The sequence below is a fragment of the Pteropus vampyrus genome, unplaced genomic scaffold (assembly GCF_000151845.1).
Source record: "Pteropus vampyrus isolate Shadow unplaced genomic scaffold, Pvam_2.0 Scaffold5, whole genome shotgun sequence".
NCBI classification, from domain to species: domain Eukaryota; kingdom Metazoa; phylum Chordata; class Mammalia; order Chiroptera; family Pteropodidae; genus Pteropus; species Pteropus vampyrus.
In genome coordinates, this window is record NW_011888786.1 from 17,417,133 (window position 1) to 17,433,770 (window position 16,638).

At 41.6% G+C, this 16,638-nt stretch overlaps 1 protein-coding gene across 1 annotated transcript in view; it reads left to right on the plus strand.

Annotated features, from left to right (window-relative positions):
- Window positions 1-16,638, plus strand: part of TBC1D1 (TBC1 domain family member 1) — a 206,518-nt gene that overhangs the window by 74,528 nt on the left and 115,352 nt on the right. The gene's annotated exons all lie outside the window — the stretch shown is intronic.

Sequence of the window (16,638 nt, forward strand, 5' to 3'; positions counted from 1 at the left end):
GAGGTGTAAGATTGAAGCTATACAAAATGTGGAACTAATATTTAAACCCATAAATTTCATGATGTTCTTGATTACGGAGGGAAGAAAAGAGGAAATAAGAGGAAAAGTCACTATTAGGAAAGTTGAAAATAGATCAAGGTCAGGGGGAGGTTAGGGGCAATTAAATGACAGATGGAAAGAGGTCAGTTTCGAGGTGACCATAAGCCTGAGGTTTCTGTTTTCTTTTTGACTTGAGTTGCGGGCTTTAGAGAGTTATCACTTATCTGATATTCTTTTTAAAGCACCATGGAACTATGTTTTGTACTTATTCAGCTTCTATGGAAACTTTTTTTAAGGGTCTGTTCCAAATAGACTCTCCAGAGAATCCTATCGCAGTGGACTTTTTTCCAGCCTGTGACGGTACACCAGACAGGAAGTTAAAGGCTTGGCCTGGAGGCCCAGGTTCGCCCTGAATTTGCTGTTTAACCTTGGCCATGGGAATGATGACCATTGCCCTGCTGCCCATCAGGTATCCCCGCTTGGGTGTCACATGAGGTGATACGAGTGAGTGTAAACTGTCAGGCCTTCTAGGATGAGCTTGTCTAGGCACTGTGATGGGTATAGTCATATATTTCCAGTAACTTTTTTGACTTGTACTCAAGTTATACTTCCTTGGACCTCAGTCTTTTGTTTGTAAAATGAGGACATTGTTTTGAATTATTGTATGATTCTTTTTCAATTTGGAATCCATGTCTGTATTACTGCAAGTCAGGCAAATCATCATAGATTATCTACCTCTGATAAAGAAGAGAGGACACTGGAGTTACTTGCCTGGGACAGATCCCCTCTCCACCTGTTACTCATGGAGATAAGATCTCCAACATGTTACTCCTTTCTAAGCATGAATGTGTTCATCCACTAAATAGAGATGATAGCCATCTTCCAGGCTGTAGAGGATTTATCCATATAACATCAAAACATACCTGGCTCAGAGTAAGCACTTAATAAGGACGAGTGGTCACCATCATTGCTGCCATCATCCTCATCATCATGGAGAATACCTTTACAGTTACTTAGTTCTGTTCTCTTTTTTTTAAAGATGAGATGATGTGGCTTTCCCAAAGTCATAGCTAAGATTAATGTGTTCTGACTCTTAGTACAGAGCTCTTTGCATCACCTGATAACTCACTATATCTAGATTCTTTCTGTTGTTCTATTATATTCTGCGTGAATTAAACACAAGCCCTAGTTTAGAAGTACAGAGCAAGAGCAACATGCTTTTGTCAGGCCACAAGTAATTTAGACAGATAAGGGGAGAATGATGCAGACAGAATTATGCTGGCCTCTGACACCAGCAGCCTTTGTGATCTGGCCCAAGGCCACAACTCTGCCTTGATTTTCCCTTCCCTAAGATAGAGGTAGGGAGTGGCTACTCAACCATTTCTAGACCTTTTCATCTCTCAAAATGCTGTGAAGAATTTCTTCATTTTTAGGGCTGTTAAAGTCTAGGAAATAGTGTGCCAACCAAAGATGTAGATTCTCCAATTTTGGAAAGCTTTAAAAATAGGAAGGAAGTTTATTTGTTTAGCCGAGTGCATAATTGTAGGCCTGCCTAAGGCAGAAAATTAGCCAAACGGTATTTTTCGGAAGTTCTTTTTACAGGGTGGACCAAAAGGAAATCAGTCATTAGGTGAAAATAAACTGTGAGATCTTTGAAACAATATTTGCTTAGAGACATGTGCACAGGTCTATTGTGACGGTCTCTATTGTGTTAGGCTTGTTTTTTTCATACATGCAAGTTTCCAAAATTAAAATATTAGAGATTTAATTGTAAAATTTGACTTCAGAAACACAAACCGAAAGCCTGCTGATGAGTAATGAGTTTGTGGCCTTTTGTACACTGATTATTAATAAATCAATTGTATAATGAACATAAAATATTGCTAATACTTTACTATGGTCACAACCCTCTATGGTTCCAGAAATAGCCATATTACTGAGTTTCTAGGTTAAGTAGAAGGGATTCTCTTCCCATATTTGAAAATATCTGAAGGTAATACATAGGAATTTATATTACACTGGAGTTTCAATAAAGGCAGCCCCTCGAGTCTCTAACACTTGATATTGGTGTAGCTGAAAGAGCATACCAAGGTTTGACTTTGTCAGTTCTCTACTGTCTGAACTAGCCGAGATTGTATTCACTGGATTTTTCTCCCCAGGAAAGTTCCTCAATGTGCTGAACCACCAGAGCATACAACTAATTCTGCATTAGTTTTTTTTTTTTTTTTTTTTTGCAGTTACCACACTACTTTGTGTAGTCCTATGGTCTTTGCAGGCATCTTGGCCGAGAAATCCCGCTTCTCCTACAAGTTCAGTGTCAATCACGATACAGTAATTGCTCATCTTCCCTGTGCCAGGCACTTGAGACACAGATTAATTCCTGCCCTCATGGAGGACAAGGGTGTTCTAAGGTGCTTACACAGTAGTCCTGCAATTAAAGGAGGCTGAAGGAAATGTAAAGCCACTGAGTAGCCTTTCGGTACACAGAGGTAATCATTTTCCAAGTGCAGTAAACGCCACTTGATAATCTCACTGTCGATTTAAATCAGCATGCATAGTCAGGACTGACTTTACACTGTTAACTTAAATATCATCCTTCTTAAAAACATTGGTGATTTTGGGATCTAGTGATATAATTTGGATATTGGTATCAAAAAAAGTCTTTGGAGTCCTGGAGCATCTCTCTCTGCAAATTTTGGGGGCTCTTTAGATCTCTCTAACAATTTTTTGCTTTAATCCTGATTGAATAAGCAGGGGCAGTGGAACTACCTGGCCTCTATCTGTGGGGGAGAAGGTAGCTCTGCCCTTAGGCCGTTGCTGCGGACCTTGGGATGGGCACCAAAGCCTTCAAGACACGCACATCATGTCTGCTGTCAAACTTGAAAGTGCAAGCCCAGTAGACCTTGTGAGTCTAAGAGAAAACCCCCAAAGTCACTGGAAATGTGGGACTGGCTGCTGTGTTTTTTGTTTTTTTTTTGTTTTTGTTTTTGTTTTTTTTTTTTTAAATGTGGTGGCCTTAGAGGTTTTAGTCTAATAAGGAAATTTAAAACCAAAGAGTATATTTCATCCCAGTTAAAAGCAAACCATGGGGACCTGGTGTGGTCTAGAAAAGGAGCCCAGAATGGGGGCTCTGGTCCATCTAGCCCGGCTTTGGGACCAGATGCTAGTCGTTCCAATCCTCTGAGGCTTGGTTTTCTGATCAAATGAATAGGTTGAATGAGTGGTCCAAGGGTCCCTTCCAGGGGCCGAGAAAGAACATTTGGATGGAAGAAGCTGCATGGGCAAAGACAGAGATGTGGCAATTCAAGTGAGCAGAAGCCCAGAATTTGTTTGAATGGAGTTGAGTGAACGCCCCCCACCGCCTCCAAGTTGGTAAATAGGAATTAAGGGAAGATACTATTGCAGCCCCAGCATGGAGAGTTCTGAACGTAGGCTGGGGTGTCGCGTTGTGGCGGAGATGGGAGAGGGCCCTACTAGGTTTGTGAGCTGTAGGCGTAGGCTGTCTGAGCTGTGCGTTGGAAGATGAGGCTGTCCGGGGGGAAGTGGGGTGGTGCGTAGATGTGCTGGGAGAGGCCGGGGGGCAGGGCTACAGGTCTCAGGGTCTTGCTGGGGCTGAATTAAGTACAGGCCAGTGCTGAGGTTTTGGACTCATCGTGAGAGAATATACACTCTGCTGGCTGAGGGATGAAGTTACCTGGAAGACAGTTGGGAGATGAGGAGGTCAGGAGAGAAGCCTGTTTTAGGGCAAAGGGAGTGAGCTTGATTTGGATATTTTAAGGTCAAGGTGCCTGAAGTCTGGGTGGTTCTTAAGATGGTGATTGGAAATATGAGTCATTTAGGAAAGAATTCAAAACTAAAGATACAGGTTAAGAAATTCTCTTTGCCTTCGGGGAGTGGATAAGATCCCTGGAAAGAGAAGAGTAGAGTGAAAAAGCAGAATACTGGAAAGCGTCTTCCCCGAGATGCCTATGAAATGACTGCACTTTACCAAATATGTTCTAAAGGAGGTCAATACGGTAATAAGGTTTCCTTACCCCATTTCTCCCCTTGGGGGTAAATCAAAGTGTAAATCAAAGTGAAGTCTCACTGTTGGAAATGGCAGGATTCAGAGACTACAGTTCCCACTTGGTAGGTAGAATTCTTGTTCCTTGATTGTCGAATTAATTGAGGGTAGATTTGAGTCAAGTTTCAGTAAGTCACTGAACTTCTTGGACTCGTGCTGGCCATTCCCTTGCTGTGGGAGAAACAACAGCTTTGACTATGTTCCCAGCGGCAGATCTTAGCTGGTGCAGCCAGTCTTTATCTCTTATCAGCTTTGGTTTCGGTGTTGGTTCTCTAGGAATGTTCCTGACTGTATAATATCTGGTCTCGTGAGGATGAAGCTGGCCACCCCACCCTTCCAAACATGCACACACAAGTAGAGGAGCCCGCGGGGCAGGGAGCGAAGGGACTGTGTTGGCCACCTGCCACAGGTTCTCGTGCCTGTCCCTGCGTCGAGCACTAGACTCGGGGATGCAAGTCTGACTTTGAGGAGTGTGGCCAGGCTCCATCCATCTGGTGCTCAAACCTTAAGAAGCCCCTACCATTTTACATAGCTCCATTTGAAAGGTTTTTTTATACGGTAAGTAGAAATCTTTCTCATGTTGTCTCTCACCGTCTTTTCTTTCCTTCCCGTTTGTGGGAGCGCGCTAATGCCTCTTCCCTGTGACAGATTTGCGAAGGCAGTGACATGTGTCCTGTCTTCCGCTTCCCAAGCTGAAAACCCAGAGCTCTGCCTCCTTCTCCCCCACCCCCATTCATGGACTTGCAGGCACCTTGTGACTTTCATTGCTGCTCTTTTAAAGTCGCCTAAAACCAAAAATGAAACTTCCTACGTGGCCTGATGAGGTGGAAGGATGGTGAGGCTGTGACCCCTCTCTTAAGGATGACGTTTCTCCTAATGCCGTACTGCAGGCTTTTCGTTCCTTTTCATTCTTTTAGTATCCAGGTCATTTCGCTGGCTTATCCTGAGCTTACAGTCAACAAAATCCTTAAATCTTTTTCACATGAACTTTTGGCACACTGGGTCTACCCCATGGGTACCTACCTGGATGAAGTGTATTTTTTGACTTGTTTTGTAACTTACAGATAATACTTTACATATATTACCATGTCCCTGATGTTGAGATTTTTTTTTACTTTTTGGTTTGTTTTTTCTTTCTATTAGCTATTCTTTTTAAATAATATAATTTGGGAACCGGAAGTGATTTGAAGAGTTCTGCAGTTCCTTTCCTTCAGTGTGACACAGGGTAAATGGCCTTGGGGAAAGTGGTTGTGTGCTTGGACAAGATCAGATTTTCGTTCTTACACACTAGGAGCATAAGTGGGTCGAGGGGAAGAGACGTTTACACCGAGGGCTGGGCACTGCTTATGAATTCAGACTTGGTCACCTTGGTTCTACATGCACTTTTATGCTGTTTAATTTTCATCTTATGTGTTTCTTTGATCTCCTTTATCTTTAAAAGCAGGAAGAAAGTATTTGCCACTTAATTCTGCTTTTGAGGTGGCATGTACTAGGATACAATTTTAGTTTTATAAACATTTATCTACGTTATCTAACATCTATAACTTCTGAGTAAGCCAAGGAGCAGCAAATAGTATTGTTACTGTTAAACTTGGTATTACATAAAGTATGAAATATGTTAAGTGGAAAACAGATTAGACCAGTTCTGACTAATATCCTATACTAGCCAAAGTTCAGATTTGCCTGTTACTCAAGATTAAAGAAAAGGAATGATTACTTGGTGAGAATAGTTTATTTCAAGAAAAAGACTGAAATGAGAGAAAAGACCTGTTTCTACCACTGATCTGAATGAAGTTTAGGATTTTTGAACATATGAGACAGGCTTTTTTTCAAGAGCATAGTTGATACTGTTTTAAAAGCTAGTGTGGTATATTAAAAAACTGTAAATGATGATATATAGTTGACCATTAAACAGTGAGGGGTTAGGGGCAACAAACCCAAGGCAGTTGAAAATTTGCATATAATTTGTAACTCCTCAAAGACTTAAGTTGTCCCTCGGTATCTGGCTGGGTGTTGGTTCCAGGACCCTTGCAGGTACCAAAATCCACAGATGCTCAAGTCCTCTCTATGAAATGGTGTAGGTCAGTGCATATAGTCAGCCTACCACATGTACGGGCTTCTAACTGCGGATCGAAAGCAGTACAGGTATTTATTTTAAAAATCCATGTATAAGTGAATGTGCTCACTTCAAACCTATGCTGTTCTAGAGTCAACTATTTATAAGACGAGAATCCACTCTGGCAATCATGTATTAGTAAGCTTAAATTTCTCACATTGGTTTGGAAATTACCATGGCTCTCACAGATGTTGGTGACAGGGCTGTGGCTGTGCTGCTCTGTGTGTCTGTGCAGGTTGCATGCTGCACAAAGGCACCCAGCCAGTGGTGAAAGTAGGGGCTGAGATCCAGTCCACACTTGGCTTACCAGAGTCTGCCATTCCTGGGTTTTAGTCTGCCAGATGGAGGAGGACAGAAGTTTGGCTTTTAATAATTTGAACAAAGGTATCATACATGCGAGGGGTAACCCTATGCCATATGTGACTTTGTGTTTTTAACAAATTAATATTGTTTTTGTCAACCCGATACCATACCGTGTCCACAAATGTAATAATTTGAATGACATTTGTTGTACTGCAATTCCTAGGAAGTGACAAGAGTACCTATCTTATTAACAAGGCTAAACTCAAGTTTGAACTTGTCAGCTTCATAAAATAAACCAGTTCTTCCTATTATCACAATTTTGATTTAAGCTACAAATTTTTGTCTTGAGTAAGTCCTTATGCATGTGAAAGACAGTCGTTTGATATCACTTCTAGACTGCCATCTACAGTTTTTAGTTTCTATAGATATTGAAGTTTATTTTTTCAGATTGTGTTTTCATGACTTAAAGGCTTTTGTTTGTTGTATAGTAAAGCATTTGGGAGCTTGTGTACATTGAAATTTATTGAAATGAATACTTTTTTCTCCAAATAACGTTTCCCTGGAAGGCCTTACCCTAATAATAGCAGACAGTAACCTCTAAAATTTCTTAAATTTTAAGAAAAATATACTTTTTAAAAAATTAAAAATAACCTTTTTTTTTAAGATTACAAAATCAACATATGAAATTATAGGAAAAAAACATACTAATAAGCAAAAATAACAAGCCAGCACGTTTCTGCCACGCAAGAACTAACACAGGTGGCCTTTTCCAGATCTTCCTTATTAAGCGTTGGCTTAAAATTGTATCTGTTTTGCTGAAAATAAGTTGAGGAAATAACAGCTCTTCCCACACATTTACCTTTTTATTTCAGTCTGTCAGAATTGTTGGCTGCAATGCCAAAGTGGACTGGGAGTCGGTGGTGAGGGGATTTCTTCCCTGAGCGCACCTGGTTCCACTATCTGCAGTTGCCGCTTTTTGTTTGGGGGTAAAGTGGCCTTGAAAAGAGAGAAAATTCACATAAATAAATATTTAATTGTAATTTGTGTTCATTTCTGGATTTTTTTTTTTTTTTTTTTTGGTCTAAGCAAGTGGTTCTATCATCGTACCACTCAGCTTTTACATCCATTCAGTTACCCATTCTTGCCAGTTTTACCTTCTGAAAAGTTCTTCATTTTATCCTCTTCTCTCCATTTGTCTTACTTACTTGTCTTAGTTGTGGTCGTCATCTCTTCCTCCTCAGTTGCTCATTTGTTCCTTCATTCATTTCTGCAGTCAGAGTGTGAGGAGTAGCACCAGGCATTGGGGTGACAAGGCGCCTGCCTCTAGGGACTGAATGATCGTCTGTTTGGGGTTGAAGGCAGGTGACTAACCATTTCCACCCAGCATCCTCTTGTCCAGCAAACCCGTCCTGTATGTGACTGCTCTGTTGGAAGTGTAATGGGCCCAGCCTCACCCGTCTGACTCGGTCTCAGGGTTTGCTGGAGACCTGGGGCAGGCTGTGTGCTGGGCTTGGAGTGTGCCTCCCTCCTCACCTCTGTTGACCAGCCTCTACTCCTTAAAGGCTCAGCCCTGGGCTCCCCTCGTCAGGCAGGGTTCTGTGACCCCTCTGGTCCTGCCCACCCCCAAAAGTGGATGCCTTGCCTCTGTTCACCTGGTGAGCTGAGGCTCCTATCGCTCCTGTGGCCTCCTCCATCTCCAGGTGGTGCCACATTCATTACAGCCCCAATGCCCAGCATGGATCCAGATGGAAGCATCAAGTGAAAATAATGTTCTCCTGACAGGGCTGGTGTGAGGATTCAGTGAGATGATCCGTATAGAACACGTGTCAGGCACGTAGCTGGCTTCAATAAGTGGTGTTAGTGCCTGATATACTATATTAACTAGATTCAAGCGAAGGTGTCAGAAGTTTAGCTTTTCCCCCCGACAGGGTGTGTATATAAGAAATACTGGTGTCACACTTTCTCTACCTGATACTAGGTAAGGTTAGAAAATAAAGCCATTTTGTTTGTTTCTTTCCTTATAACCTGTTGAATTTACCTACAGTACTTTGGTGCATATTCAAGTAAATATACTTAAATTGAGGTGAATTAGTATTACATTATCTGCTTTACACTTTAAAGTAGAGAAACAAAACGGCTGTGTATGTGCATCTCACATTAAAGTATGTGTGTTTAGTAAACACTCTGACATCGGCCTGCAGGGTCCACAGAAACGAATCATACAGTATCCCATCCCCAGCCCCAAGTGTGATGTTGGAGACAGACTCAGTGCTGTGACCTGTATGACAACAGAAGGCCATAAACTTGAATGGTGAAAAATTTTACATCTTCATTTTTACTAGCTTCTAACTGAAATTAACATCTCTTTCAATTATGAGTATAGCCATCAAACCCAGAATCATTAGCGGCTCCCGCGATGGTGACATCAATAAATCAGTTATTTTTCATATTGCATTGTAATTGTTACACATTTCTAAAAATACTTGTATGCTCATCATAACTTTGGATTGCAGTAGTTATTTGACTTTCCTCTAGATCTTGTTAAATATTGTAATAAATATATAGTACTGTGTCATAATTATTTGGATAATTCTCTTTTAGTGTAATTAAGTTCTTTTGTGTTTCTTTGTGTTCTATTTTATGCATTTAAAAACCTTATTCCGAGAAGGGTCCCTAGGCTTCACCATGCTGTCAGATGGGTATGTGACACAAAGAGTTTAGGAATCTCTGCATTTGAGAGAGAGCATGCCAACATTTGCTTAGGGAAGACTGGCAGGAATGTGGGTATGTAATTAAAAGCTGAGATACCACTCTCACCTAAGACGCCTGCTAACCCCATGCGGTTTTGCCTGTTGCCCCAACACACAGCAGCACACAGCTTAGCACAATCTCAATAGCTCTTTTGATCATGGTGTAATATACACTCATCACACAGAAGAAAGGGTTAAACTACATTCTCTACAGCCTTTGAAAAAATAGATGAAACGATTCACATCCCAAAATGTTTAAAATAAAAATAGCTTAGGCACTTAAGGGGGTCAGCCTTCAGCTGTCTAGGAAAATTTTGTAATCCAAAGGGATTTAGTCCCAGTGTTTCTGGTTTACTATTTTTACAGCATTTGTTCCTTCTGCAAATATTTGTCGCGTGGATACTATGCGCAGGCATTGTGTTGGGGGGTATTATAGATTCATCATGGTTCTCTTCTAAAGTCTACTTGAGGTGTTTCTTTCTTATCACTTAAAAATCTCAAAGTCACCAAAGTTTTATTATAAATCGCAATCCTTCATACATTGAGCAAATTTAATTGTACTTGCTGTGTGCCAGGCACTGTCCTACACGCGTTGGGCTACATTACTGTGCAAGATAAAAGATAATTCTCCCCTCTGGGAGCTGGCAGTCAAGCATTTGGGTGTTTTGTGCTCCCAAGTTTATACGGCTGTCCTGAATGTGCCGTAAAACCTGCTCGCCCCTCACAGGCCTGTGTTGTTTGTGAGGTAGTGGTTTCCACACCGTTCTGTGGGTCCTTCTGAATGTCCAGGGCTGGCAGAAGGAAGGAGAAGAGAATATTCCGCTCAGCTCCATTTTAATCAAGGTGCTCCTACTCTTATATATTTGAGATTGCTGGAAAGTTGAGGGTGGGGCGAGGTGGGGGAGAGTTCTGTTGTCTACAGGATGTTTGGAAATGTCGTTTTTAAATGGGATTGGCATTATCAGCTGCTGGCTGATACGGAATAAATTTTTGTCATTTATGAGCATTTCGGTAGTGAAAGGCACTTGGAATAATAGCAAACTTATTGTTTTTAGGTACTTTTACTTTATTTTTATTTTTTTAGTAGCTTAATAGAACCATTTATTTTGCATGTGATACTGTGGGTAAGGATTTGGGAAGGGCTCTGCTGGGCAGTTTGTCTGCCTGGCTTTACGTGGTGCAGGGAGGTGTAGATGATTCACTTCCAACGTGGCATCTTTGCTCACGTGACTGATGTCTCAGTGCTCCTGGGCTTTTCTTGCTGTCCACCTGGGGCCTCAGACTCCAGGTTGCTTGGGCCTCTCAAGTGCTATTACTTTAACAGAGAGTTGACCTTTTCCTACTTTGTAAACGTGAAAATGGCTAGCATTTATTGGGAGCTAATATATGCTAGGCTTTATGCTAACACCTTTCACATTCATTGTTTAATTTTATCCTCAAAACAACCTAAAGGTAGCTGGTAATATCCCATTTTGATAGAAGAGGATGTTGAGGTTCTAAGAGATTGTGTGACTTGTTCAGGCTTGCACATGAAGCTGCAGAGTTTGGAGTTTATTTCAACATTCCAGTTACAGAATATCCCTGTAGGATCTGTCAGCTTGGTAGATAGATTCATGTCTTAAGCTGGGGCAGGATTAGGGCTGACTTTCTCCTAATAGTTGTGACCAGAAGCAGGGAAGAGTTTTTCTCCATCTTTTTAAAGGTTATTCTCTTTCAATTTCTGCTCCCAGGTCCCCTTTCTCCCTCTTAATGGAATGTTTCTCTCTGATCTAGTAAGCAATACTGGGTTCATTCTCATAATTTCTCCTACCCACCTCTCCCTTCCCCAAACATGCACACAAACACCTTACATTCTCTGAAATGCAACTAGGGGTCCAGGTAGTTTATGTAACGGTTGAGATGCTCATCACATACATTTGCTGAAATGGTTTATTATTGAGTAGAGTTCATAATAACTAGTGTAAGGTAGATTGGAACTGGATCCTGAATAGGTTAAATTTTTTTTTCTTTTTTTGGTAATTCCCATTTTGTACAGTGTTTGCAATGAATGAAATTGATGCCGTGGTTGGTTTTCAGAAGGGAATGAGGATGGTTCTGTATGGGTTGGCAGATAATGCAATATGCCCATGATGACAAAAGTAAGTCACAGGGCTCTGTGATCCCATTTTTTTGTAAAGGAAATTACCATTTAGTATACACAAAGAACCACATGTAAGAGAAACCAAACTGTTAACTGTGGATATTTCTAGACTTGGGATTATGGGTGACTTTATATATTTCTATACTTTTCTTTTACAGGGTTATATATTAAGCTTATTATTGGAAATAAAAGGTGACTAACGAATACAGTCTGCTGCTGTGTTTTAAAAGGAGGCTGGATTTTTGAGAAGCGGTGAAACAATTAGAACTTGCTTTTCCTTGGTTCTTGAGGTGGGCCCTTTCACGCCAAGGCAAGGTGCCACAGCCCAGCTTGCTCCTTGCTGGAGCCCCAGGGGAGGGCCTGACTTCAGCTCCTGGAAGGGAGTCAGAGGCAGGGTGCGCGGTGTTCCTCTTTTCCATCCCTTTTGCTCTGTAGCAACCTGCCCTCAAAGGGTCATGGTCACAAAACGATTGACCTTTTAGCTGAGCCTAGAGGCACCTCGGCTGGAGCCGAGTGGGAGCCGAGCCCCAGGGCCTGGGGGACAGTGTATGTACCAGGGAGGTGTCCCAGAAGAAAAAAACATATGCCACATTTTCCTCTAAAAGCAAAAGGATAGAGAGGGGAAGGATTTGAGAGCAAAGCCTACATTTTCCAGTAGCTGCCTCAATTCTGATAGATGGATCCCATTCAGAGTGTTTTAAGTACATAGAGTGAGACTGTAAGGTGTGGTCTAGGGCCAGTTACACATTATACTGGGAAGCAAGGTTCTGATTTGACTCAAAGGACTAGACTGTGGCGTAGGTCGTGAGCGTGTCCCCTCCTGTGTTTATGTCCGGCCTGCATGGTACTATCCCCAGCCCCTCATTGAGTTGCCTGGGTTCTGAGACACAGCACAGCCTCCATGGGGACGCCTCTCTTTCATGTGGCTGTGGCTCAGAGCCCTGCACTTGGCTCCGGGAGCTCTCCCTTTTTCCCATTCACTTCCTTTCGGGGAGGAAAGCCTTATCTTTTACCTAAGAAACAAGGGCCTGACCTTAGAGAACTGGCTGAAATCTAGAAAATTCCTTTGCTGTGTTTTCCATTGAGGTGGATTCTGCTTACAGGTAAGCAAAGGAGGGATGTGAATCTGGAGAGAGGGCAGGGCCGAGTGACACTCCAGCGGCCCCACTCACCGAGCACTGGCACCAGGCCAACTGCAGACGAGGGCCCTGGTGCAAGGGGAAGACATTACCTTTCACAGTCATCTTTGCGTGGCACATTTATACCTGTTTGTGATGTAGTGTGTAGATACTTTTCAAGTAACCCATATTTTGTGGTCTCGTTGCTTAGTCCATTTGTGTTTTTTGTGATTACAATCCTTTCTCATTCTACATAGCAGAGAGAAGAGGGGGCCTGGGAATAATGTATAGATAAGTCATTCAAACATGAATTCCACTTTGGCCCTTTCTGAACATTTTTTTGATATGATCTAAAATTTTATATATTACTTTTTTTGTAGGGGAAAAAAATCGAGTCAGTTTGGACTCCCTGGGGTCGTTGGTGGCAGGTTTTATTCTAAGAAGGACAGAGTTTGGTAAATATTTGAATCATCCTGTTTGCTCGTAATAATTTATTTAAAATGTACTCCATACTGAGTTTGTATTTCTCTGTTTTCTTAACCTCCTTAGCACTTCTACTCCCGCAGTGTTGGCATTCCACTTTGCTTAGTCATTTGTGTACTTGTTTATTCTCTCTGTAGCTTCCTTGAAGGAGAAGATCCATGTGTGCTTTATTCTTTTATTGCCCGTGGAATTTGGCAGAAGGTGTTATACACAGCTCGAGCATGAACATGACTCTTAGTTGCACATGACAGACACCCAGTGTAACATGGCATAATCAAAAAGGAGATTTAATGGCACAAGCATCCCAGTTCACTGGCTTCAGGCCTCGCTGGATCTAGGTCCTAAACTGTATCAATACCATCACTCTCACCCTCTCTCTTCCATTCCTCCCCTTCCCCAGCCCTGTCTTTCTCTGACATGCATTTATGTGTGATGGTACCTACAATTCCAGGCTTACATCCTTAGAAGCCTTACATCCAAAAGCAAGATTTCTCAATCTTGGCACTACTGACATTTGGGCCTGATGGTTCTTTGCAGTGTAGCCTGCCCTGTGCATTGTAATGTGCAGCAGCATCCTTGGCCTCCACTCACTAGGTGCCAGTAGCCTCTGTCATCTTCCAGTAGTAACAACCAAAACTGTCTTCAGTCTTCAGACACTGATAAGTGTATGTATGTGTGTCGGCCGGGGGGCGGGAAGTGAGTGGCAGATTTGCCCCTGGTTGAGAATCACTGGTCTAAAGCAATAGCAAGTTTCCTTTTTCCTACCGATTCTATGAAACACCTAGGCCTAGCCGTTCTTGGTCTGGGTTAGGTATGTGCCCAACCTTGAGCTGATCACATGGTGGGGCAGACTAATGGAATATGCTGGTTGGCTTAGTCCAGGGTCGCCATTCCACTCATGACCTGCGGCTGGGCCTATGGGTCCCACCTATCCATTGGAAAGGGAATGGGGCAAGGTACTATATATTTTTGCAGGAAAGGGGGATGGAGTCCATGTAAGACCAAAACAAAAGAGAACAAAAAACTCCCAAACCAAAGCAGGAAACACACAGACTGCCACGGGGCTGGGAGGCCTTTTTTAGTTGAGAGTGAAGCCTCGGTGTGGTGGAAAGAGGATGTGTTAGCTGGGTAACTTCGCTAGACTCACCCCCACCCCCGACCCCCACCATCAGATTAGATCATGCCTATGAAAATACTATTCTCTGGTAAAATTTTCATTACCGTGTAACATAAACAGAATTATACGTAAGCTACATATACTCAGTGACTTCACGGTTTCAATAATCTTGTATAGGCAGTGCCCAGATTAAGAAACAGAACAGTCCAGAACCCCCACAGGCCTTCTCCCAGTCAGTCATCCTTCAGGAATAATCACTAGCCTGCCTCCTATTGTCATCGTTTAGTTTTGTCTGTCTTTGAAATTTTGCAAAAATAGAATTATGTCATGTGATTCTTATACCTGTTTTTATTCATCATGATATTTGAGTTTTTATCCATGTTTTTGCATATAAGATAGCTTGTTTATTCTCATTCTTCATGTTTTTGGTTATGTGAATATGCCACATATTTTTCAGTTCTGTTGATGGACAGTGGGTTGTTTCTAGTTTTTGACTGTTGGAAATGCTATGACTGTCCTGTACACAGTTGTTGGTGAGCCAAGACACGTCTCTGCTGCGATGCCTTGGGCCAGAATTGCTGGTTCCTCCACTAGGGTTTTAACTGCTCTGAGATTCTCAAGGACTTCTCTTTTTGAGGCATAAATGAGAACAGGTGAAAAAGACTTGTGTATGTGTCACCTAGAAGGTTCATATTCTCCGCTATGTGTTTTGTCTAAGATTATTGATTTGGATATGAAAATACAACACATGGGCAACTCATTACCTTGAAAATAAATTTTCATAAGTTTAATATATTTGGTCCTGGATGATTTTAGGTAGAAGCAAAATAGTTTTGGTGCCCCAAACTAGCTGATTTTACTGGTTTGTTTATAAATATATACTATGTAACCAAATATTCCTTTATTGATGATCTCTCCCTTAGTGACAGAATTTAAAAGGACATCATTTATAAAAACTGATTGTGGCATGTGTCCTGGAGAAGGAACCAGCGCTTTGTTTAATGGTTTCTCCTAGCACATTTACATGTTTTTAGTTGCCTGCCTTGTAGAAAAGGGACCCAGTGTCCCTTTTCAAAGATTTCGTAACATACATAACGGGTGATTGCTATGATTAACTGCAAATTCATTATATTTGTGTTTCTTAATCTTTGAGAGAGGATTTTAAAGTAAACTTTGATCAAAATTGTAGAATAACATTTCTTAAAAGGCATTTGCTCTTATGTATTTAATTAGCTGAGACTTCTGAAATGCAGTGAATTTATTTGCAAATCAAATTTTGTCCTTAAATGGCATAAACAATTCATCACATATTTGTGTGGCGAGCCTGTATTTTTGTCTTCACTAGTTTGTTCATCTCAGCTGCAAGCCTGGTCTGTGCAGTCGCCCAGGGTCAGTGCCGCTAGAGCACGCAGCTCGCCTAGGCCACTAATAATCACATCGTTTTAGGGTGTGGTGATGTGGGGACAGGGTAAGGAGGCGGAATTCCTTACCTTGGACATGACAAAGGACAGACGATCAATCTGGGATTCTACTCATTAGAACCAGGAGGCATCTGAAAGCTGCAGGTGCCAGGGCCCTGCCTCCAAAATCAGCTGCTCCATCTACATACACCAGGATGGGGCCAGACATTGTTTTTTTTTTTTTTTTAAATACTGGCAATTCTAATGTGCAGCCACATTTGAGTTGCTAATCAATACACTAAATGAAGAGGGTTGGACTTGAGGACTTACGTTCCTAGGTTGAACATTCCATGATTTATTCTATGATTTCTGTCCATATATATGCTAACCAACTAAAATGTTTTGACTTTTAAAAATTGCTTTAGAAAACTTACAAAATACCTTCATTATCTTACAGTGGTATCTTCTCCCACTTCTTTCTTGTTCTTTTCTTACGTTTTGTCACCCTCTTTTTGTTAGCTCTTTTAGCTATTAAATCACTTCTTACATTAGATTTTAGTCTCATTGTTTTACATTGGTAGAAACATGTTGGTTTAATCAGAAGGTTGTAGTAACCTTTCAAACAATTATTTTGGAGTATGACCCTGGCTTTGACGTTTGCATAGACTCTTTCCATGCAGTTCGAAAGCTAAGAGTTTATCCAGTTTGCCATTTCAGAACTAGAGAAGCTGAATACCACTACTGTTTGATATATGATAAAAGATAAGGATGAATTGAGGGTGTGTGGCCCTGTGTTAGGACCTAGCAGCTATTAACATTTTTTATGTGCCAGACGCTTCCTCAGCCAGCTAATGAGCACATCTGATCTCTCTTTTGGGAAGGTGTAACATATTAATCTGACCTTTTGGCTAAGCGCAAAGCAGGAGTTGAGACATGAGTTCACTGTGAGGAGCCATAGCAGGCAGACAGGACAGACCTCTCTACTCAGGATCGGCCATCTCTCCTATGCATTCAGTGCCTTGCTCATGTTGTATTCTAGCATCTCTCACATTATACTGGAAATCACATATTTAGATGTGTCTCTTTTACTTCCTATACTGTGAGCCTCA